Genomic DNA, 24,180 nt, shown 5'->3' on the forward strand with positions numbered 1-24,180 from the left:
ATTGGGAGGGGAGGGTTGTGTAGTGTGACAGTGGGAGGGAGGGTTGTATAGTGTGACAGTGGGAGGGGAGGGTTGTATAGTGTGACAGTGGGAGGGGAGGGTTGTATAGTGTGACAGTGGAAGTGGAGGGTTGTGTAGTGTGACAGTGGAAGGGGAGGGTTGTATAGTGTGACAGTGGGAGGGGAGGGTTGTATAGTGTGACATTGGGAGGAGGGTTGTATAGTGTGACAGTGGGAGGGGAGGGTTGTATAGTGTGACAGTGGGAGGAGGGTTGTATAGTGTGACAGTTTGAGGGTTGTATAGTGTGACAGTGGGAGGAGGGTTGTGTATGACAGTGGGAGGGGAGGGTTGTATAGTGTGACAGTGGGAGGGAGGGTTGTATAGTGTGACAGTGGGGGAGGGGTTGTGTAGTATGACAGTGGGAGGGGAGGGTTGTGTAGTGTGACAGTTTGAGGTTTGTATAGTGTGACAGTGGAAGGGGAGGGTTGTGTAGTGTGACAGTGGGAGGGGAGGGTTGTATAGTGTGACAGTGGGAAGGGAGGGTTGTATAGTGTGACAGTGGGAGGGGAGGGTTGTGTAGTGTGACAGTGGGAGGGGAAGGGTTGTGTAGTGTGACAGTGGGAGGGAGGGTTGTGTAGTGTGACATTGGGAGGGGAGGGTTGTGTAGTGTGACAGTGGAAGGGAGGGTTGTGTAGTGTGGCAGTGGGAGGTAGGGTTGTGTAGTGTGACAGTGGGAGGGGAGGGTTGTGTAGTATGACAGTGGGAGGGGAGGGTTGTATAGTGTGACAGTGGGAGGGGAGGGTTGTATAGTGTGACAGTGGGAGGGGAGGGTTGTGTAGTATGACAGTGGGAGGGGAGGGTTGTGTAGTGTGACAGTTTGAGGTTTGTATAGTGTGACAGTGGAAGGAGGGTTGTGTAGTGTGACAGTGGGAGGGTTGTGTAGTGTGACAATTTGAGGTTTGTATAGTGTGACAGTGGAAGGGGAGGGTTGTATAGTGTGACAGTGGGAAGGGAGGGTTGTGTAGTGTGACAGTGGGAGGAGGGTTGTGTAGTGTGACAGTGGGAGGGAAGGTTGTGTAGTGTGACAGTGGGAGGGAGGGTTGTGTAGTGTGACATTGGGAGGAGGGTTGTGTAGTGTGACAGTGGAAGGAGGGTTGTGTAGTGTGACATTGGGAGGGGAGGGTTGGGTAGTGTGACAGTTTGAGGGTTGTGTAGTGTGACAATTTGAGGGTTGTGTAGTGTGACAGTGGAAAGGAGGGTTGTGTAGTGTGACAGTGGAAGGGAGGGTTGTGTAGTGTGGCACTGGGAGGGAGGGTTGTGTAGTGTGACATTGGGAGGGAGGGTTGTGTAGTGTGACAGTGGGAGGGGAGGGTTGTATAGTGTGACAGTGGGAGGAGGGTTGTATAGTGTGACAGTGGGGGGAGGGTTGTATAGTGTGACAGTGGAAAGGGAGGGTTGTGTAGTGTGACAGTGGGAGGGGAGGGTTGTATAGTGTGACAGTGGAAAGGGAGGGTTGTGTAGTGTGACAGTGGGAGGGGAGGGTTGTATAGTGTGACAGTGGGAGGGGAGGGTTGTATAGTGTGACAGTGGAAAGGGAGGGTTGTGTAGTGTGACAGTGGGAGGGAGGGTTGTATAGTGTGACAGTGGAAGGGTTGTATAGTGTGACAGTGGGTGTGAGTGTGACAGTGGAGGGTTGTATAGTGTGACAGTGGGAGGGGAGGGTTGTATAGTGTGACAGTGGAATGGTTGTATAGTGTGACAGTGGGAGGGGAGGGTTGTATAGTGTGACAGTGGGAAGGGTTGTATAGTGTGACAGTGGGGGGAGGGTTGTATAGTGTGACAGTGGGAGGGGAGGGTTGTGTAGTGTGACAGTTTGAGGGTTGTGTAGTGTGACAGTGGAAGGGGAGGGTTGTGTAGTGTGACACTTTGAGGGTTGTGTAGTGTGACAGTGGAAGGGGAGGGTTGTGTAGTGTGACAGTGGAAGGGAGGGTTGTGTAATGTGACATTGGGAGGAGGGTTGTTTGGTGTGACAGTGGGAGGGGAGGGTTGTGTAGTGTGACAGTTTGAGGGTTGTGTAGTGTGACAGTTTGAGGGTTGTGTAGTGTGACAGTGGAAGGGGAGGGTTGTGTAGTGTGACAGTGGAAGGGAGGGTTGTGTAGTGTGACAGTGGAAGGGAGGGTTGTGTAGTGTGACATTGGGGGGGAGGTTGTGTAGTGTGACAGTGGGAGGGGAGGGTTGTATAGTGTGACAGTGGGAGGGGAGGGTTGTATAGTGTGACAGTGGGGGGAGGGTTGTATAGTGTGACAGTGGAAGTGGAGGGTTGTGTAGTGTGACAGTGGAAGGGGAGGGTTGTATAGTGTGACAGTGGGAGGGGAGGGTTGTATAGTGTGACATTGGGAGGAGGGTTGTATAGTGTGACAGTGGGAGGAGGGTTGTATAGTGTGACAGTGGGAGGGGAGGGTTGTATAGTGTGACAGTTTGAGGGTTGTATAGTGTGACAGTGGGGGGAGGGTTGTGTAGTATGACAGTGGGAGGGGAGGGTTGTATAGTGTGACAGTGGGAGGGAGGGTTGTATAGTGTGACAGTGGGAGGGGAGGGTTGTGTAGTATGACAGTGGGAGGGAGGGTTGTGTAGTGTGACAGTTTGAGGTTTGTATAGTGTGACAGTGGAAGGAGGGTGTGTAGTGTGACAGTGGGAGGAGGGTTGTATAGTGTGACAGTGGGAAGGGAGGGTTGTATAGTGTGACAGTGGGAGGGAGGGTTGTGTAGTGTGACAGTGGGAGGGGAAGGTTGTGTAGTGTGACAGTGGGAGGGAGGTTGTGTAGTGTGACATTGGGAGGGGAGGGTTGTGTAGTGTGACAGTGGAAGGGAGGGTTGTGTAGTGTGACAGTGGGAGGTAGGGTTGTGTAGTGTGACAGTGGGAGGGAGGGTTGTGTAGTGTGACAGTGGGAGGGGAGGGTTGTATAGTGTGACAGTGGGAGGGAGGGTTGTATAGTGTGACAGTGGGAGGAGGGTTGTGTAGTATGACAGTGGGGGGGAGGGTTGTGTAGTGTGACAGTTTGAGGTTTGTATAGTGTGACAGTGGAAGGGAGGGTTGTGTAGTGTGACAGTGGGAGGGTTGTGTAGTGTGACAATTTGAGGTTTGTATAGTGTGACAGTGGAAGGGGAGGGTTGTATAGTGTGACAGTGGGAAGGAGGGTTGTGTAGTGTGACAGTGGGAGGGGAGGGTTGTGTAGTGTGACAGTGGGAGGGAAGGTTGTGTAGTGTGACAGTGGGAGGGAGGGTTGTGTAGTGTGACATTGGGAGGGGAGGGTTGTGTAGTGTGACAGTGGAAGGGAGGGTTGTGTAGTGTGACATTGGGAGGGGAGGGTTGGGTAGTGTGACAGTTTGAGGGTTGTGAGTGTGACAATTTGAGGGTTGTGTAGTGTGACAGTGGAAAGGGAGGGTTGTGTAGTGTGACAGTGGAAGGAGGGTTGTGTAGTGTGACACTGGGAGGAGGGTTGTGTAGTGTGACAGTGGGAGGGAGGGTTGTGTAGTGTGACAGTGGGAGGAGGGTTGTATAGTGTGACAGTGGGAGGAGGGTTGTATAGTGTGACAGTGGGAGGGGAGGGTTGTATAGTGTGACAGTGGAAAGGAGGGTTGTGTAGTGTGACAGTGGGGGGGAGGGTTGTATAGTGTGACAGTGGAAAGGGAGGGTTGTGTAGTGTGACAGTGGGAGGAGGGTTGTATAGTGTGACAGTGGGAGGGGAGGGTTGTATAGTGTGACAGTGGAAAGGAGGGTTGTGTAGTGTGACAGTGGGAGGAGGGTTGTATAGTGTGACAGTGAGAGGGAGGGTTGTATAGTGTGACAGTGGGAGGGGAGGGTAGTGTGACAGTTTGAGGGTTGTGTAGTGTGACAGTGAGAGGGGAGGGTTGTGTAGTGTGACAGTGGGAGGGAGGGTTGTGTAGTGTGACAGTGGGAGGAGGGTTGTGTAGTGTGACAGTTTGAGGGTTGTATAGTGTGACAGTGGGAGGGGAGGGTTGTGTAGTGTGACAGTTTGAGGGTGGTGTGACAGTGGAAGGAGGGTTGTGTAGTGACAGTTTGACAGTGTGACAGTGGAAAGGAGGGTTGTGTGGTGTGACAGTGGAAGGAGGGTTGTGTAGTGTGACAGTGGGAGGAGGGTTGTATAGTATGACATTGGGAGGGAGGGTTGTTTAGTGTGACAGTGGAAGGGAGGGTTGTGTAGTGTGACATTGGGAGGGGAGGGTTGTGTAGTGTGACAGTTTGAGGGTTGTGACAGTGTGACAGTTTGCGGGTTGTGTAGTGTGACAGTGGAAGGAGGGTTGTGTAGTGAGACAGTGGAAGGAGGGTTGTGTAATGTGACAATGGGAGGGAGGGTTGTGTAGTGTGACAGTGGGAGGGGAGGGTTGTGTAGTGTGACAGTTTGAGGGTTGTATAGTGTGACAGTGGGAGGGTTGTGTAGTGTGACAGTGGGAGGGGAGGGTTGTATAGTGTGACAGTGGGGGGAGGGTTGTATAGTGTGACAGTGGGAGGGGAGGGTTGTGTAGTGTGACAGTTTGAGGGTTGTGTAGTGTGACTGTGGAAGGGAGGGTTGTGTAGTGTGACAGTGGGAGGGGAGGGTTGTATAGTGTGACAGTGGGAGGGGAGGGTTGTATAGTGTGACAGTGGGAGGGGAGGGTTGTGTAGTGTGACAGTTTGAGGGTTGTGTAGTGTGACTGTGGAAGGGAGGGTTGTGTAGTGTGACAGTTTGAGGGTTGTATAGTGTGACAGTGGGAGGGTTGTGTAGTGTGACAGTGGGAAGGAGGGTTGTGTAGTGTGGCAGTGGGAGGGGAGGGTTGTATAGTGTGACAGTGGGAGGGGAGGGTTGTATAGTGTGACAGTGGAGGGGAGGGTTGTGTAGTGTGACAGTTTGAGGGTTGTGTAGTGTGGAAGGGAGGGTTGTGTAGTGTGACAGTGGGAGGAGGGTTGTGTAGTGTGACAGTGGAAGGGAGGGTTGGTTGTGACTGTGGGACGGGGAGGGTTATGAGTGTGACAGTGGGAGGGGAGGGTTGTGTAGTGTGACAGTGGGAGGGGAGGGTTGTATAGTGTGACATTGGGAGGGAGGGTTGTATAGTGTGACAGTGGGAGGGAGGGTTTGTATAGTGTGACAGTGGAAGGAGGGTTGTATAGTGTGACAGTGGGAGGAGGGTTGTATAGTGTGACAGTGGAAGGAGGGTTGTATAGTGTGACAGTGGGAGGAGGGTTGTATAGTGTGACAGTGGGAGGAGGATTGTATAGTGTGACTGTGGGAGGGAGGGTTGTGTAGTGTGACAGTGAGAGGAGGGTTGTGTAGTATGACAGTGGGAGGAGGGTTGTGTAGTGTGACAGTGGAAGGAGGGTTGTGTAGTGTGACATTGGGAGGGGAGTGTTGTGTAGTGTGACAGTGGGAGGGGAGGGTTGTGTAGTGTGACTGTGGGAGGGTTGTGTAGTGTGACAGTGGAAGGAGGGTTGTATAGTGTGACAGTGGGAGGGGAGGGTTGTGTAGTGTGACAGTGGGAGGGAGGGTTGTGTAGTGTGACAGTGGGAGGAGGGTTGTGTAGTGTGACAGTGGGAGGGGAGGGTTGTGTAGTGTGACAGTGGAAGGGAGGGTTGTGTCGTGTGACTGTGGGACGGGGAGGGTTTGTAGTGTGACAGTGGGAGGGAGGGTTGTGTAGTGTGACAGTGGGAGGAGGGTTGTATAGTGTGACATTGGGAGGGGAGGGTTGTATAGTGTGACAGTGGGAGTGGAGGGTTGTATAGTGTGACAGTGGAAGGGGAGGGTTGTGTAGTGTGACAGTGGAAGGAGGGTTGTGTAGTGTGACAGTTTGAGGGTTGTGTAGTGTGACAGTGGAAGGAGGGTTGTGTAGTGTGACACTTTGAGGGTTGTGTAGTGTGACAGTGGAAGGAGGGTTGTGTAGTGTGACAGTGGAAGGACAGTGTAATGTGACATTGGGAGGGAGGGTTGTTTAGTGTGACAGTGGGAGGGAGGGTTTGTAGTGTGACAGTTTGAGGGTTGTGTAGTGTGACAGTTTGAGGGTTGTGTAGTGTGACAGTGGAAGGAGGGTGTGTAGTGTGACAGTGGAAGGGAGGGACAGTGACAGTGGAAGGGAGGGTTGTGTAGTGTGACATTGGGAGGGGAGGGTTGTGTAGTGTGACAGTGGGAGGGGAGGGTTGTATAGTGTGACAGTGGGAGGAGGGTTGTATAGTGTGACAGTGGGAGGGAGGGTTGTATAGTGTGACAGTGGAAGTGGAGGGTTGTGTAGTGTGACAGTGGAAGGAGGGTTGTATAGTGTGACAGTGGGAGGAGGGTTGTATAGTGTGACATTGGGAGGAGGGTTGTATAGTGTGACAGTGGGAGGAGGGTTGTATAGTGTGACAGTGGGGGGAGGGTTGTATAGTGTGACAGTTTGAGGGTTGTATAGTGTGACAGTGGGAGGGGAGGGTTGTGTAGTATGACAGTGGGAGGGGAGGGTTGTATAGTGTGACAGTGGGAGGGGAGGGTTGTATAGTGTGACAGTGGGAGGGGAGGTTGTGTAGTATGACAGTGGGAGGGAGGGTTGTGTAGTGTGACAGTTTGAGGTTTGTATAGTGTGACAGTGGAAGGGGAGGGTTGTGTAGTGTGACAGTGGGAGGGGAGGGTTGTATAGTGTGACAGTGGGAAGGAGGGTTGTATAGTGTGACAGTGGGAGGGGAGGGTTGTGTAGTGTGACAGTGGGAGGGGAAGGTTGTGTAGTGTGACAGTGGGAGGGAGGGTTGTGTAGTGTGACATTGGGAGGAGGGTTGTGTAGTGTGACAGTGGAAGGGAGGGTTGTGTAGTGTGGCAGTGGGAGGTAGGGTTGTGTAGTGTGACAGTGGGAGGGGAGGGTTGTGTAGTATGACAGTGGGAGGGGAGGGTTGTATAGTGTGACAGTGGGAGGAGGGTTGTGTAGTATGACAGTGGGAGGGGAGGGTTGTGTAGTGACAGTTTGAGGTTTGTATAGTGTGACAGTGGAAGGGGAGGGTTGTGTAGTGTGACAGTGGGAGGGTTGTGTAGTGTGTGACAATTTGAGGTTTGTATAGTGTGACAGTGGAAGGGGAGGGTTGTATAGTGTGACAGTGGGAAGGAGGGTTGTGTAGTGTGACAGTGGGAGGAGGGTTGTGTAGTGTGACAGTGGGAGGGAAGGTTGTGTAGTGTGACAGTGGGAGGGAGGGTTGTGTAGTGTGACATTGGGAGGAGGGTTGTGTAGTGTGACAGTGGAAGGGAGGGTTGTTAGTGTGACATTGGGAGGAGGGTTGGGTAGTGTGACAGTTTGAGGGTTGTGTAGTGACAATTTGAGGGTTGTGTAGTGTGACAGTGGAAAGGGAGGGTTGTGTAGTGTGACAGTGGAAGGGAGGGTTGTGTAGTGTGGCACTGGGAGGGAGGGTTGTGTAGTGTGACATTGGGAGGGGAGGGTTGTGTAGTGTGACAGTGGGAGGAGGGTTGTATAGTGTGACAGTGGGAGGGGAGGGTTGTATAGTGTGACAGTGGGGGGGAGGGTTGTATAGTGTGACAGTGGAAAGGGAGGGTTGTGTAGTGTGACAGTGGGAGGAGGGTTGTATAGTGTGACAGTGAAAGGGAGGGTTGTGTAGTGTGACAGTGGGAGGGGAGGGTTGTATAGTGTGACAGTGGGAGGGGAGGGTTGTATAGTGTGACAGTGGAAAGGAGGGTTGTGTAGTGTGACAGTGGGAGGGGAGGGTTGTGTGACAGTGAGAGGGAGGGTTGTATAGTGTGACAGTGGGAGGGAGGGTAGTGTGACAGTTTGAGGGTTGTGTAGTGTGACAGTGAGAGGGAGGGTTGTGTAGTGTGACAGTGGGAGGAGGGTTGTGTAGTGTGACAGTGGGAGGGAGGGTTGTAGTGTGACAGTTTGAGGGTTGTATAGTGTGACAGTGGGAGGGGAGGGTTGTGTAGTGAAAGTTTGAGGGACAGTGACAGTGGAAGGGGAGGGTTGTGTAGTGTGACAGTGTGACAGTGGAAGGAGGGTTGTGTGGTGTGACAGTGGAAGGAGGGTTGTGTAGTGTGACAGTGGGAGGGAGGGTTGTATAGTATGACAGTGGGAGGGGAGGGTTGTTTAGTGTGACAGTGGAAGGGAGGGTTGTGTAGTGTGACAGTTGTGTAGTGTGACAGTTTGAGGGTTGTGTAGTGTGACAGTTTGAGGGTTGTGTGTGTGGAAGGAGTGGTGAGACAGTGGAAGGGAGGGTTGTGTAATGTGACAAATGGGAGGAGGGTTGTGTAGTGTGACAGTGGGAGGAGGGTTGTGTAGTGTGACAGTTTGAGGGTTGTATAGTGTGACAGTGGGAGGGTTGTGTAGTGTGACAGTGGGAGGGGAGGGTTGTATAGTGTGACAGTGGGAGGGGAGGGTTGTATAGTGTGACAGTGGGAGGGAGGGTTGTGTAGTGTGACAGTTTGAGGGTTGTGTAGTGTGACTGTGGAAGGGAGGGTTGTGTAGTGTGACAGTGGGAGGGAGGGTTGTATAGTGTGACAGTGGGAGGAGGGTTGTATAGTGTGACAGTGGGAGGGGAGGGTTGTGTAGTGTGACAGTTTGAGGGTTGTGTAGTGTGACTGTGGAAGGGAGGGTTGTGTAGTGTGACAGTTTGAGGGTTGTATAGTGTGACAGTGGGAGGGGTTGTGTAGTGTGACAGTGGGAAGGGAGGGTTGTGTAGTGTGGCAGTGGGAGGGGAGGGTTGTATAGTGTGACAGTGGGAGGGGAGGGTTGTATAGTGTGACAGTGGGAGGAGGGTTGTGTAGTGTGACAGTTTGAGGGTTGTGTAGTGTGACTGTGGAAGGGAGGGTTGTGTAGTGTGACAGTGGGAGGAGGGTTGTGTAGTGTGACAGTGGAAGGGAGGGTGTGACAGACTGTGGGAAGGGAGGGTTATGTAGTGTGACAGTGGGAGGGGAGGGTTGTGTAGTGTGACAGTGGGAGGGAGGGTTGTATAGTGTGACATTGGGAGGGGAGGGTTGTATAGTGTGACAGTGGGAGGGGAGGGTTGTATAGTGTGACAGTGGAAGGGGAGGGTTGTATAGTGTGACAGTGGGAGGAGGGTTGTATAGTGTGACAGTGGAAGGAGGGTTGTAGTGTGACAGTGGGAGGGAGGGTTGTATAGTGACAGTGGGAGGGGAGGATTGTATAGTGTGACTGTGGGAGGAGGGTTGTGTAGTGTGACAGTGAGAGGAGGGTTGTGTAGTATGACAGTGGGAGGAGGGTTGTGTAGTGTGACAGTGGAAGGGAGGGTTGTGTAGTGTGACATTGGGAGGGGAGTGTTGTGTAGTGTGACAGTGGGAGGGGAGGGTTGTGTAGTGTGACTGTGGGAGGGTTGTGTAGTGTGACAGTGGAAGGGGAGGGTTGTATAGTGTGACAGTGGGAGGGAGGGTTGTGTAGTGTGACAGTGGGAGGGGAGGGTTGTGTAGTGTGACAGTGGGAGGGGAGGGTTGTGTAGTGTGACAGTGGGAGGAGGGTTGTGTAGTGTGACAGTGGAAGGGAGGGTTGTGTCGTGTGACTGTGGGACGGGAGGGTTTTGTAGTGTGACAGTGGGAGGAGGGTTGTGTAGTGTGACAGTGGGAGGGGAGGGTTGTATAGTGACATTGGGGAGGAGGGTTGTATAGTGTGACAGTGGGAGTGGGAGGGTTGTATAGTGTGACAGTGGAAGGAGGAGGGTTGTATAGTGTGACAGTGGAAGGAGGGTTGTATAGTGTGACAGTGGGAGGAGGGTTGTGTAGTGTGACAGTGGGAGGGGAGGGTTGTATAGTGTGACATTGGGAGGGAGGGTTGTATAGTGTGACAGTGGGAGGGGAGGGTTGTGTAGTGTGACAGTGAGAGGGGAGGGTTGTGTAGTGTGACAGTGAGAGGGGAGGGTTGTGTAGTATGACAGTGGAGGGGAGGGTTGTGTAGTGTGACAGTGGGAGGGAGGGTTGTATAGTGTGACAGTGGGAGGGGAGGGTTGTATAGTGTGACAGTGAGAGGAGGGTTGTGTAGTATGACAGTGGGAGGGGAGGGTTGTGTAGTGTGACAGTGGGAGTGGGAGGGTTGTGTAGTGTGACGGTGGGAGGGGAGGGTTGTATAGTGTGACATTGGGAGGGGAGGGTTGTATAGTGTGACATTGGGAGGAGGGTTGTGGTGACAGTGGGAGGAGGGTTGTATAGTGTGACAGTGGGAGGGGAGGGTTGTGTAGTGTGACAGTGGGAGGGAGGGTTGTATAGTGTGACATTGGGAGGAGGGGTTGTATAGTGTGACAGTGGGAGGAGGGTTGTATAGTGTGACAGTGGAAGGGGAGGGTTGTATAGTGTGACAGTGGAGGAGGGTTGTATAGTGTGACAGTGGAGGGGAGGGTTGTATAGTGTGACAGTGGGAGGGAGGGTTGTATAGTGTGACAGTGGGAGGGGAGGATTGTATAGTGTGACTGTGGGACAGTGAGAGGGGAGGGTTGTGTAGTATGACAGTGGAGGAGGGTTGTGTAGTGTGACAGTGGAAGGGAGGGTTGTGTAGTGTGACATTGGGAGGGGAGTGTTGTGTAGTGTGACAGTGGGAGGGGAGGGTTGTGTAGTGTGACTGTGGGAGGGTTGTGTAGTGTGACAGTGGAAGGGGAGGGTTGTATAGTGTGACAGTGGGAGGGGAGGGTTGTGTAGTGTGACAGTGGGAGGGGAGGGTTGTGTAGTGTGACAGTGGGAGGGGAGGGTTGTGTAGTGTGACAGTGGGAGGGAGGGTTGTGTAGTGTGACAGTGGAAGGGACGTGTGACTGTGGGACGGGGAGGGTTTTGAGTGTGACAGTGGGAGGGGAGGGTTGTGTAGTGTGACAGTGGGAGGGGAGGGTTGGTGTGACATTGGGAGGGGAGGGTTGTATAGTGTGACAGTGGGAGTGGAGGGTTGTATAGTGTGACAGTGGAAGGGGAGGGTTGTATAGTGTGACAGTGGAAGGGGAGGGTTGTATAGTGTGACAGTGGGAGGGGAGGGTTGTGTAGTGTGACAGTGGGAGGGGAGGGTTGTATAGTGTGACATTGGGAGGGGAGGGTTGTGTAGTGTGACAGTGGGAGGGGAGGGTTGTGTAGTGTGACAGTGAGAGGGGAGGGTTGTGTAGTGTGACAGTGAGAGGGGAGGGTTGTGTAGTATGACAGTGGGAAGGGAGGGTTGTGTAGTGTGACAGTGGGAGTGGGAGGGTTGTATAGTGTGACAGTGGGAGGAGGGTTGTATAGTGTGACAGTGAGAGGGGAGGGTTGTGTAGTATGACAGTGGGAGGGGAGGGTTGTGTAGTGTGACAGTGGGAGTGGGAGGGTTGTGTAGTGTGACGGTGGGAGGGGAGGGTTGTATAGTGTGACATTGGGAGGGAGGGTTGTATAGTGTGACAGTGGGGGAGGGTTGTGTAGTGTGACAGTGGGAGTGGGAGGATTGTATAGTATGACAGTGGGAGGGAGGGTTGTATAGTGTGACATTGGGAGGGGAGGGTTGTATAGTGTGACAGTGGGAGGATAGTGTGACAGTGAGAGGGGAGGGTTGTGTAGTATGACAGTGGGAGGAGGGTTGTGTAGGTGACAGTGGGAGTGGGAGGGTTGTGTAGTGTGACAGTAGGAGGGGAGGGTTGTATAGTGTGACATTGGGAGGGGAGGGTTGTATAGTGTGACATTGGGAAGGGAGGGTTGTGTAGTGTGACAGTGGGAGTGGGAGGGTTGTATAGTGTGACAGTGGGAGGGGAGGGTTGTATAGTGTGACATTGGGAGGGGAGGGTTGTATAGTGTGACAGTGGGAGGGGAGGGTTGTGTAGTGTGACAGTGGGAGGGGAGGGTTGTGTAGTGTGACAGTGGGAGGGGAGGGTTGTGTAGTGTGACAGTGGGAGTGGGAGGGTTGTGTAGTATGACGGTGGGAGGGTAGAGTTGTGTAGTGTGACAGTGGGAGTGGGAGGGTTGTGTAGTGTGACAGTAGGAGGGGAGGGTTGTGTAGTGTGACGGTGGGAGGGTAGAGTTGTGTAGTGTGACAGTGGGAGTGCGAGGGTTGTGTAGTGTGACAGTGGGAGGGTAGAAATGGGTGTTGTGTATTTCAAGCTCTTCTCCTTTGGGGAATCACACTGTGTTATCATGTCAAGCCTTATTCCCATAAATTGAGATTGTAAAGGCAATTTCCACATCACTCAAGTATGGTATGACATACAACAAATTCAACCTAATGGACTCAGCAGACACAAGTATGATTCATCCTACTGAAATAAAATGTTGTGTTTGTTTGTGCAGGGTAAGGAAGGAGCTTTTGTGGTGCGAGACTCCAGGCATGCAGGCGTCTACACTGTGTCTGTCTTCACTAAAGCCCCAGGGTAACTACTGCCTGTTTCAGCCATGTCACTCAGCTTCAATGACAGTCAGTTAAAGGGGCAATCAGCGATTGGTATTGGGACATCCCTAGCTCTGTCTATGAATTTGAAAGTGGTTACATGTCTCCAGCCCCATCCCTCAGCTTTTTACCAAAACAGTTGTGGGTTGTTTGTTTGAACTGCATATATATGGCATAGTTACATGATGATGAATCATGTTCAGATCCAACGTGCAGAAGATCCTGCGGGTGAAGCACTACCAGATCAGACAGTCAGAGGCAGAGTAGACGTCCACGTTTTACCTGGCAGAGAAATACCTGTTCAGCACCATTCCTGAGCTCATCCAGTACCACCAACACAACGCTGCAGGTATTTACGTTATCAGTGGCTCACCTGAGCTACCTAATACATCTGTTTACAGCCAGGCCAGTGTGACCTATTTGGACATGTACCACAAAACTGTGTTTGTTAGTCCGTTGAGATACAGGCATCTTCAGGGGTCATGTAAGGTTTCACCAGCACACGTGGATCTCCCACAGTAGAGAGGGAGATGGGAGAGGAGCGTTAATGTAGTTTGAAATGGTTCTATACGTTCTATGGCCCCGATGTTCTTCCCTTAGTATAGCGTGGAATCGTTTCCTTGCATCAACATTCTACAGAGGAAACTGCCTGTAAAATAATAGTTCATGAGTTCTATTGTTGAGGCAGAATAGCCTAATTCCTCTACATTATCTAACTCCCAGTGTATGCAAATATAGTTTTGTTGTTTCATCTTGACATTCAACCTGTGTGTGTGTGTGTGTGTGTGTGTGTGTGTGTGTGTGTGTGTGTGTGTGTGTGTGTGTGTGTGTGTGTGTGTGTGTGTGTGTGTGTGTGTGTGTGTGTGTGTGTGTGTGTGTGTGTGTGTGTGTGTGCGCATGCGTGCGTGCATGTGGTGTGGGTTCATGCATATGTGTATTCTCTGCAGGTCTGATCACGCGACTGAGGCATCCTGTCTCTCAGGGTAGAGAGAGCTCTCAGAGCCCTGCGGAACTCTCAGAAGGTCAGAGGTTGACCTGCTGCTTCTGTCTCCAGGCAGCCAGCAGCAATTTTGTTTGGTTATTGATTATGGAAGGTATCATAGAGATAGTTAGAGGACTCATTTTTGCATCTGTGCCATTATAGTGTCTGTTACAGCATGGGCAGATGAGTCCTCTAACTATCTCTATGGAAGTTTCCTAATCCTGAATTACATGACAATTCTAAAGATCAAACACAAAGCAGATAACACACCAGACGCTTATATGTTATAGATAAGTTACTGTGTAATAAAGATATGCTTAAACAACGCATATGCATGATAGTGAGAATTGGCATGTGTTTTGCTATTCTAAAAGCATTAGGACTGTGATGACATAAGTGGTGAAGTAAGGTAGACTTGTGTGATGAGGTACCCAGGTGTAGCAGCCCCAGCTGTTACCAATAGGCAGGCAGCTCCACCACACCCTGAAAACGTCCAGACAGGAGGGACTACCTGGAGGAGAATGTGGCAGGCAACCACAGTGTACCATGTTGTGTTCAGCCTTGATGTATTTTCCAATAATTGCATTAGTATGCCATTATTACCTCTGCACTCTCTCTCCCCCTTACACTCTTTCTTTCCTTCCTCCCTCTCCCCCTCCCTCTCTCTCCCCCTCGCCCCTCCCTCCTTCTCCCCCCTCCCTCTCTCTCACCCTCGCCCCTCCCTCCTTCTCCCTCCCTCTCTCTTCCCCTCACCCCTCCCTCTCTCTCCCTCCTCCCTCCCTCTCCCATCTCCCCCTCTCTCCCCCCCCCCCCTCTCCGTCCTCCCTCTCCCCCTCCCCCCTCTCTGGTCTTCTCCTGAGGTCATCAAGTACTGCAAGTTCAGCAGCAAGTCTGACGTCTGGTCCTTTGGTAGGTTTATTCATCCTCTCTGAGACCGTCTGGTCCTTTGGTAGGTTTATTCATCCTCTCTGAGAGAGTCTGGTCCTTTGGTAGGTTTATTCTTCCTCTCTGAGACCGTCTGGTCCTTTGGTAGGTTTATTCATCCTCTCTGAGACCATCTGGTCCTTTGGTAGGTTTATTTGTTTCTCTGTGAGACTGTTGTCAGACACTGAGCTTCTTCAAATTCTAAACTGTTATCATATTAGAGGTATGATGAATGAATGTTGAATCTCCTCTCCTCCCCTTCTCCCCACTCCTCTCCTCCTGCCCTCCCCTTCTCCCCACTCCTCTCTCCTCCCCTCCTCCTCCCCTCTACTCCCCCTTCTCGCCTCTCCTCTCCTCCAGGTGTGTTTATGTGGGAGGTGTATACTGAAGGGCGTCTGCCCTATGAGAACCGGTCTAATCTTGAGGTGGTGGAGGCCCTGAATGCAGGTCTGAGGCTGCTAAAACCCAGACAGGCCCCAGAGGCTGTGCACCTCCTCATGGAGTGGTGCTGGAAGGAGGTGGGTGGGAAGGACCTACCTGTTTCACACCTGTAGCTTACTGACTCACCTGTACTGTTAGTGTAGTGCGGGTGGGTGTAGTGTAGTGTAGGTGGGTGTAGTTGGGTGGGTGTGTGTGGGTTGGTGTAGTGTGGGTGGGTGTGGTTGTAGTGTGGGTGCGTAGGTGTCTGGTTGTAGTGTGGGTGGGTGGGTGTAGTGTGGGTGTAGTGTGGGTGGGTGTAGTTCGGTGGGTGGGTGTAGTTGGGTGGGTGGGTTTAGTTGGGTGAGTGTGGGTGTAGTTGGGTGAGTGAGTGTAGTTGAGTGTAGGTGTAGTTGGGGGTGTGTAGTTGGGGGGGGTTTGGGGTCCGAAGGACCGAGTTTGGGAAATATTGCAGTAGACAGACTCACCTTTACCTTAGTGATTCAGCTTGGTCGGTTGGTTCACCTGTACCTTACTGATTCAGCTTGGTCGGTTGGTTCACCTGTACCTTACTGATTCAGCTTGGTCGGTTGGTTCACCTGTACCTTACTGATTCAGCTAGGTCGGTTGGTTCACCTGTACCTTACTGATTCAGCTTGGTCGGTTGGTTCACCTGTACCTTACTGATTCAGCTAGGTCGGTTGGTTCACCTGTACCTTACTGATTCAGCTTGGTAAGTTGGCTCACCTGTTCACCTGTTCACCTGTACCTTACTGATTCAGCTTGGTCGGTTGGTTCACCTGTACCTTACTGATTCAGCTAGGTCGGTTGGTTCACCTGTACCTTACTGATTCAGCTTGGTAAGTTGGCTCACCTGCACCTTACATAATGTCTTGTGATTGATCTGTCTTTTCCTGTGTAGAAACCAGATGACCGTCCCTCCTTTGCTCTCCTGCTGCACGAGCTGGCCTCACTCTCAGACCTCTGAGCCTGAACAAACAAGCTTTTCAGCCAAACCTGGTGTGCTAACCAGCTATCCGCGGTGAATCATGCCAGAATAATTTTGCTCAACCAAACTGAAGATACTGTATGAAATATACTTAGCTAGCTGTGGTTATGTTATTTATTAATTTCCTTCAAGTTTCTATTTATTTTGTAGCAAATCATATTTTTATAAAATGTAGAAATCTACTTCTATTGTGTCTTGATACATTTTTTTTCTGTCTATTGTGTTAATTAGTTGTTTCATAAGCTTACTTTAGTTTGATTTTACTGTCTGTCGCTCAAAGTCTGACCATCAGAGGGCACCCACAACCCATTACCCATGATGTCATAATGCAGGCTATTCCCATCATCTACAGACTTTCTTATGTACTAGGATCTCTGTATAGCAGGCTACTGCAGTCCTAATACCAAATAACCACAATGCATAATACTCATTACAGTTCACTTGTCTATACAGTAACTGTAGTAGTCTAACTGTAGGTGGTTTTAATGTATCCAGTGTTCTCACACAGACACACAAACACACTGCCCTGATAAAGTATGAACTGAGTCTGGGGGTTCCAGACAGCCCTACATGCCTGCTCTGGTTGCTGTGACAACGAGGTCTGACTGGGTACAAGAACTGGCATAGTAATACCCTGTCAGGCAGAAAGTATACATAGAATTACAAGTATGATCTCTGTGGGAGTATGGATGTATCTAGATGAATATAATAGATAAATAGAGATATATGGACATATACAGGAGTAGATAGATATAGATAACTCTATATAGTAGGGTACCTATGCAGTTTTAGGGCTATTCCATTAAATCTCTATACAATCCATTGTAAGGTGACAGAATGAAAACTCAAAATATTTAGTTTTCTTCTAAAAACACCTGTGCCTCTATGGCATACTAGGCCTATACAGTTATGTCAAGGACTGGACGCTGTATCCTGTGTAGTTGATGTGATCAAAGTTCAGTTTGACACCACCTGTCCTGGAAACCGGGTCATTGACTTGCCGGTGCTGTGCATGGTAAGTAAGTAATATCCTGCAATATCCAATCAAATGGAAATGGGGAAGAATGTGAAGCACGTTTCAATGATGTCCTAATGGCTATGATATAATTTCAAGGGGAATAGTTTGTAGAGAATAGCGATAGATAGGTGACATTGCAAATACATTGTTTCATTTTGACGATACAATAGCCTCATCGCAAGGTAGAGTGTTGGTCTGTGCAACAACATTGGCCATATTCAGCACAACAGTTCCATCCTCCTGCCTGTGTGTGAGTTACTGTCTCTTTAAGGAAATGCACTTGCAGCCATTTTCTGCTCTTTGTGTGGGGTGGATTATAACGGATAGGCGATGAGAGAATCGAGATCATCAGTCGGAGAAAAGGCCAGAAAAAACCGTCAGTAAAACATAGGATTTTCGTCGCGGAGTTAGACATTGTCCGCCCAAATCTCCCTGGACGGGCATGCAAGTTGCAGGTAAGTGCAAAATGTAACGGAATATGCTGCCAGCACACGGCAAATATGTGCGGGTAGCCTACGCTCGCTTCTCGACGGGAGGCTGCGATTGATGTTGAGAACCTGCGATGTGTTTCCCCTCTCTTGCATGGTGCACCATCATTTTACCATTGGAAGCAATTCATGTCTTTATTTTTTTACATTGAAAACAAACGCATCGGATTCGATCATTCATTTTTGCGACCGTTTGCCTCTTCACTTATTCCGTGATGTGAATGAACCCCCCGTTATTTCAGGCAGTGTATTGATAGCGTCATACTACGAGAGATGGGTGGGGTGGCAGAGGCTATAAGAAAAAATGCGTTTTCTTAATTTTTACATGAAAATACTACGGGAGATATGAATATCACACAATACATTTGATTGTCTTAATAAAACATACAACATTTATACAATTTATTTTATAGGTAAATGTTCCAATAGATATATTGGCTACAGCTAGTGGAGGTTAGGTATTTAACGTGTGCTCTACCCGTAGACTACATTCCTTATAGTTTAGATTTTTTTAAATCATACACTGAACAAAACTATCAACGCAATATGTGTTGGTCCCATGAGCTGAAATAAAAGATCCCAGAAATGTACCATATACACAAAAAGCTTATTTCTCTCAGATTTTGTGCACACATTTTTTACATCTCTGTTAGTGATAATTTTATCCTTTGTCAATATAATACATCCACCTGACAGGTGTGGCACATCAAGAAGCTGATTAAACAGCATGATCATTACACAGGTGCACCTTGTGCTGGGGACAAATAAAGGCCACAAAAATTTGCTGTTTTGTCACACAATGCCACAGATGTCTGAAGTTTTGAGGGAGCATGCAATTGGCTTGCTGACTGCAGGAATGTCCACCAGAGCTGTTGCCAGAGAATGTAATGATAATTTGTCTATCATAAACCACCTCCAACATCGTTTTAAAGGGGGTAATAAAGCCATTTAGTGGGGAAAACCTCATTCTGATTGGCTGGGCCTGGCTCCCAAGTGGGTTGCCTACACCCTTCCAGGCCCACCCATGGCTGTGCCCCTGCCCAGTCATGTGAAATGTATTCACTATTGACTGACTTCCTTATGTGAACTGTAACTCAGCATAGTATTTGAAATTGTTGCACATTGCGTTTTACATTTTTGTCCAGTATATTTTCTAATAGGACTTTTAAGTGGGCTATCAGCAATTTGTTACAATGTTTTCGTTAAGCATCACCTCATTGACAAAAGGCAGGTTTACAATGTAGACAAATGTTCATTGTATGATGCGTCCTTCCAACCCGGGCCCATGATGCTGTTCTGGCCAAATGCACGGATGGCAGGTTCACCGTCTTCCATTATGTAGCCTTTTGATTCTCTAACCTCAAATTAATGTTTTTTTCCCCCACCTCTCAAATAATTAATAACCATTTTACTTTGTTTGACTGTAATACTTGAAAGATTTGTTTATTTGGGTCCCCATTAACTTTTGCAGAAGCAGCAGCTACTTTTTCTGGGGTCCACAAAAAACACAAAACATGACAAGTAACAAAACACTGATAGACAAGGACAGTCACACACATTTGAAATGCAATGACTAACAAGACAACTGTTTGAGCTGAATGTTATTTGATTATGTAGACAATCTATCATTTTTTGACAATATTACCAGACATGAATCAAGATGGGACAAGACCCCAGAGCCTGAACAACTAGTACAGTTGATTTTCTTGTGTCAAAAATGCAGAACATATTTTTATGTAACATACATACCTCTCCCCATCTTCACAACAACTTTGTCATTATGACTTGACCATGGTAAATGACCATCCAATGTTATACCTAGAAGTTTAGCTCAACTTTATCAATGGTCACACCCTTTATGTACAACTCCAGTTTAGGTCTTAGAGAATGTTTTGAACCAAATACAATGCATTTAGTTTTAAATGTATTTAATACCAGTTTATTATTAAAAACCTTCGAATACTGACTGTAACTCCTTATTTGGCTTTGGGTGCTGGCATGTAGAATATGGATTGATCCATGTACATAGCCATTCTACCTTCGTGTAAGACCAGTAGCAAATCAAATAGCTAAGAGTAACGGCCCAAGGCAACTGCCCTGAGGGACACCGCACTGTACATATGTGACCCATTTCAGGAAACTAGGCATATGTTGTGGGTCACTACTTCACAGGAGAACCGTTTGAACATAAACTTTGTTCGAGAAATGCCTTCTCGAACATGTGAACTTTCATGTGCCTTAATACCAAACTTGTATGCCATCTGTAAATACAAATGAAATTATTAAATTGCGAGCCTAGTTGGTTTAGCCACAGGTAAGTTAGCAACCTTCTCGCTAGCCATGATTGGGGCGGCAGGGTAGCCTAGTGGTTAGAGCGTTGGACTAGTAACCAAAAGGTTGCAAGTTCAAATCCCCAAGCTGACTAGGTACAAATCTGTCATTCTGCTCCTGAACAGGCAGTTAACCCACTGTTCCTAGACTGTCATTGAAAATAAGAATTTGTACTTAACTGACTTGCCTAGTAATAATAAATAAATTACAAATTGGCTGAGGTAATGAGTGGGCTGGACATGCTGAGAGATGAGTTTGGATTGGTCTGCCATATAGCATGGTTCTGTCTATTTGAGCTGGTCAGTATGTTTAGGTAATCCTGTCTAACGTGGCTTTTAAAATGTTTTTTTTTTAATGTATATATGTTTTTACATGTATCGCATAGTAAAACTGCCTAAGTGTTTCTCTCCACTTTCTGGAGGACCGAATATTGAAGTCAGTGGAATTCGAGTATGGTAGCTAAGGAGATGGAGAAAACGCCTGTCTCCGGATTACATCTTCGAACTAAGGACAACCATGGCATCCGACAGGAGACGCATCCATCCATGAATGATAGTCTCGCTAGCTACATTTTCAGATAATAGATGTTTCTAATTTTGACAGAAAGCGGTTTCATTTCAAGTTAAAGTGTACTATTAGCTAGCTAACATTAGCTTTCTGGCTCGCTAGCTGACACTATGTGTATTATCTTATTATTCGTATCTCAGAGCCATTTGCTTGGCTAGCTATAGACTGGGGCGGCAGGGTAGCTAACATTGAATCCAGTTGGTTAGCTACCTGCAGATTCATGCAGGGTAGTAACTCCATGAGTTGGGATTATGGTTCATTGTTAACCATTTTGTATGCGTTTGTAAATTCAGTCTGATCATCTACTCTGATTTCACTCTCCGCTGAGTGTGAGTGTGCCAGAGCGCAGAATAACTGATGAATATGGCCGGTGTCAGTAAACGTCTGCAAAAAAGCGTAATTAAATTATTGCCAGCAGCACAGTTACAGTCACCAACGCTCTGGATAACATCAAAATAGCCTAACCAGCTCTGCTAGGGTGAGTAAAATGGTCAGAGTGGTGTGTTTTCTCATTTGTCTGGATGTAGCTAACAAGCAAGCCAATGTTACCTTGGTGCTTGACTGCCGTTGAGAGGTGAGAACGTTCGGATCAACCCTACTCATCGGTCAAAGCGCACTGAACACTCCGAGAGCGAAACGCTCTGAATTTACAAACGGACAATCTGACAGCACAGTTGCAGTTACCAACACTCTGGATAACATAACAGCCTAACCAGCTCTGATAGGGCAAGTAATGATCCGTGAGCAGTTCTCTCATTTGGCTGGAAGTAGCTAGTTAGCTTGGGTGCTTGACTGCTGTTGTTACTACAGAACACTCGAATCAAACCTTCAAGAGATGGGTGGGGCTAAAGCTTAAGAGGGTGTGAACGATGCTGAATGGGTGTAGACAAGGAAGGGCTCTCCAGTAGTGGTACCAAAACATTCAGCGGCCATTTTCTCAAAAGTGAGTTTACAAGTTTAGCAACTTTCCGAGCAGAATTATTTTTCCATTGTTCCTTAACTGTAGTGTATGATATACCATTTTGTAGCTTTGAGTCTCTACTTTTATCTAATGTAAAAAAAACACTATTTAAAATGTTGCTACATTAGACCAATTTGAGCAGGTTGGTCACATATCGGATGTTAGAGAAGCTTCCATTGAAGAACACACTCTGGGTTCTATTTGGATAAATAACTCTCCAACCATGTGATAACAATGTATGATCAATAACATCAAAGACTGCAATGAAATCTGACAATACAGCTCCAACTGTCATCTTATTATCGATTTCTTTTAACCAATCATCTGTCATCTGAGTCAGTACAAGTACAAGTTGAGTGCCCTTCTCTATATTATAGGCATGCTGAAAGTCTGCAGTTCATTTGTACAATAGCATTGTATTTGGTCAAACACAATCCTCTCCATCAGTTTACTAAGAACAAGCAGCAAACTGATTGGACGGCTGTTAGACAAGCAACGTGTGCTTTACTATTTTTAGGCAGTGGAATTACTTTAGCTTCCTTCCACGCCTGTGGGGGACACACACTTATTTTGTATCACATTAGGCCCAACCTTTGGCACTTTGGGTTTCCTTGTTATTGCCAAAATGCTGTCATCTTCGGATTTTAGATTGTAAATAGTGTTCACACATTCAGTTACCTTATAATTTTCTGTCCTTCATTAAAAAATTCCTTATTGCTGGGAGCCAAATTCTTCACCCACAGTCACTCTTGTAATCCTCAAATACTTTAAGTACTTGATAGTTAAATGCTTCGTCCGGCACACTGAGAAGATCCTACATTAGTCCTAATTTCTCTTAACTGTTTGGCTAGAAATTAGACTGGGTTGGGTTGAATGCGGAAGACACATTTCAGTTTAACACGTTCAGTTGTGCAACTGACAAGGTATTCCTTTCCCCTTATGGTCACTACAGCCAATGGAAACTGATATTGCTTTAGTGAAGATATGATCAATGCAAATAGATGTGACAAATCCAACACTATTGGTAAAAAATATACCTCTCTGTTATCACACACATTATCAAGCATTGCACACGTATTATCTAAATACTGACTGTTTGCACTGAGCAGCACACTAAACAGCGCTGTTAGCACTTAGCAGCTCTGTTAGCACTTAGCAGCTCTGTTAGCACTTAGCAGCTCTGTTAGCACATAGAAGCTCTGTTAGCACATAGAAGCTCTGTTAGCACATAGAAGCTCTGTTAGCACATAGAAGCTCTGTTAGCACATAGAAGCTCTGTTAGCACATAGAAGCACTGTTAGCACTTAGAAGCACTGTTAGCACTTGTTGGCCTATAGCAGCACCCCAAAGAGGAGGTTTAGACGAGTCAGGTGAACTTGCAACCACAACACTTCAACACGTTGTTTTACGTTACAGCCTAATTCTAAAATGGATAAATAAAAAACATCAGCAATCTACACAAAAGACCCCATAATGACAAAGCGAAAACAGTTTTTTATTAATTTTAGCAAATTTATTTAAAATAAAAACAGATAAATTATTTACATAAGTGTTCAGATCCTTTGCTATGAGACTCAAAATTGTGCTCAGGTGCATTTTGTTTCCATTTATCATCTTTGAGATGTTTCAACAACTTGATTGGAGTCCACCTGTGGAAAATTAAATTGATTTGGAAATTATTTGGAAAGGCACATGCCTGTAAGGTCCCACAGTTGACAGTGCATGTAAGAACAAAAACCAAGCCATGAGGTTGAAGGAATTGATCGTAGAGCTCCGAGACAGGATTGTGTCGAGGTACAGATCTAGGGAAAGGAACCTAAACATTTCTGCAGCATTGAAGGTCCCCAAGAAAATTGGAACCACCAAGACTCTTCCTTGAGCTGACCGCCCGGCCAAACTGAGCAATTGGGGGAGAAGGATCTCTCTGTACTTTGCTCCGTTCATCTTTCCTTCAATCATGACTAGTCTCTCAGTCCCTACCGCTAAAAAACATCACCACAGCATGATGCTGCTACCACCATGCTTCACCATAGGGATGGTGCCATGTTTCCTCCAGCCTTGGCATTCAGGCCAAAGAGTTCAATCTGGGTTTTATCAGACCAGAGAATCTTGTTTCTCATCGTCTGAGAGTCTTTAGGTGCCTTTTGGCAAACTCCAAGCGGGCTGTCATGTGCCTTTTACTGAGGAATGGCTTCCATCTGGCCAATCTACCATAAAGGCCTGATTGGTGGAGTGCTGCAGAGATGGTTGTCCTTCTGGAAGGTTCTCCCATCTCCGCCGAGGAACTCTGGAGCTCTGTCAGAGTGACCATCACCTCCGTGACCAAGGCCTTCTCCCCCGATTGCTCAGTTTGGCTCGGCGGCCAGCTCTAGGAAGATTCTTGGTGTTTCCAAACTTCTTCCATTTAAGAATGATGAAGTCCTCTGTGTTCTTGGGGACCTTCAATGCCGCAGACATGTTTTGGTACCCTTCCCCAGATCTGTCCTTCGACAGAATCCTGTCTCTGAGCTCTACGGACAATTTATTTGACCTCATATGGCTTGGTTTTTTGCTCTGACATGCACTGTCAACTGTGGGACCTTATATAGACCGGTGTGTGCCTTTCTAAATAATTTCTAATCCATTGAATTTACCACAGTTGGACACCAACCAAGTTGTAGAAACATCTCAAGGATGATTGATGGAAACAGGATGCACCTGAGCTCAATTTCTAGTCTCATAGCAAAGAGTCTGAATACTTATGTAAATAAGCTATTTCTGTTCTTTATTCTTAATACATTTGCAAACATTTTTAAAAACCTGTTTTCGTTTTCTCATTATGAGGTATTGTGTGTAGATTGATAAGGACATTTTTTTCATTTAATCCATTTTAGAATAAGGCTGTAACGTAACAGAATGTGGAAAAACGGAAGGGGTCTGAATACTTTCAGAATGCACTGTATATTAATATGGGCTAGCCCTTTCCTTGGTAGCTTATTGGAGATGGACAGAATAAGTGGTGTGTGTGTGTGTGATGTTGGGCTGAAGCTACTGAAAGATGAAGGAATGTGTCCGTATTTCATTAACCAATTGTGTGGGTAGCCATTACACTTGCTGCGGGCAGACATCATCACTGTGTTAATATAGATGCTATCTG

At 48.0% G+C, this 24,180-nt stretch overlaps 1 protein-coding gene and 1 pseudogene across 1 annotated transcript in view; both read left to right on the plus strand.

Moving 5' to 3' along the window:
* Positions 1–15,861, plus strand: part of LOC112221199 — a 25,705-nt pseudogene extending 9,844 nt beyond the window's left edge.
* Positions 15,862–16,970: 1,109 nt separating this feature from the next.
* LOC112220558 (cytoplasmic FMR1-interacting protein 2) overlaps positions 16,971–24,180 on the plus strand; it is a 43,325-nt gene continuing 36,115 nt past the window's right edge. The window contains exon 1 of the mRNA XM_042303309.1: positions 16,971–17,152. The gene's annotated coding sequence lies outside the window, so the exon portion shown is untranslated. The remainder of the gene's footprint in view (positions 17,153–24,180) is intronic.

Source organism: Oncorhynchus tshawytscha, linkage group LG21 (assembly GCF_018296145.1).
Source record: "Oncorhynchus tshawytscha isolate Ot180627B linkage group LG21, Otsh_v2.0, whole genome shotgun sequence".
In the NCBI taxonomy this organism is placed as follows: Eukaryota; Metazoa; Chordata; class Actinopteri; order Salmoniformes; family Salmonidae; genus Oncorhynchus; species Oncorhynchus tshawytscha.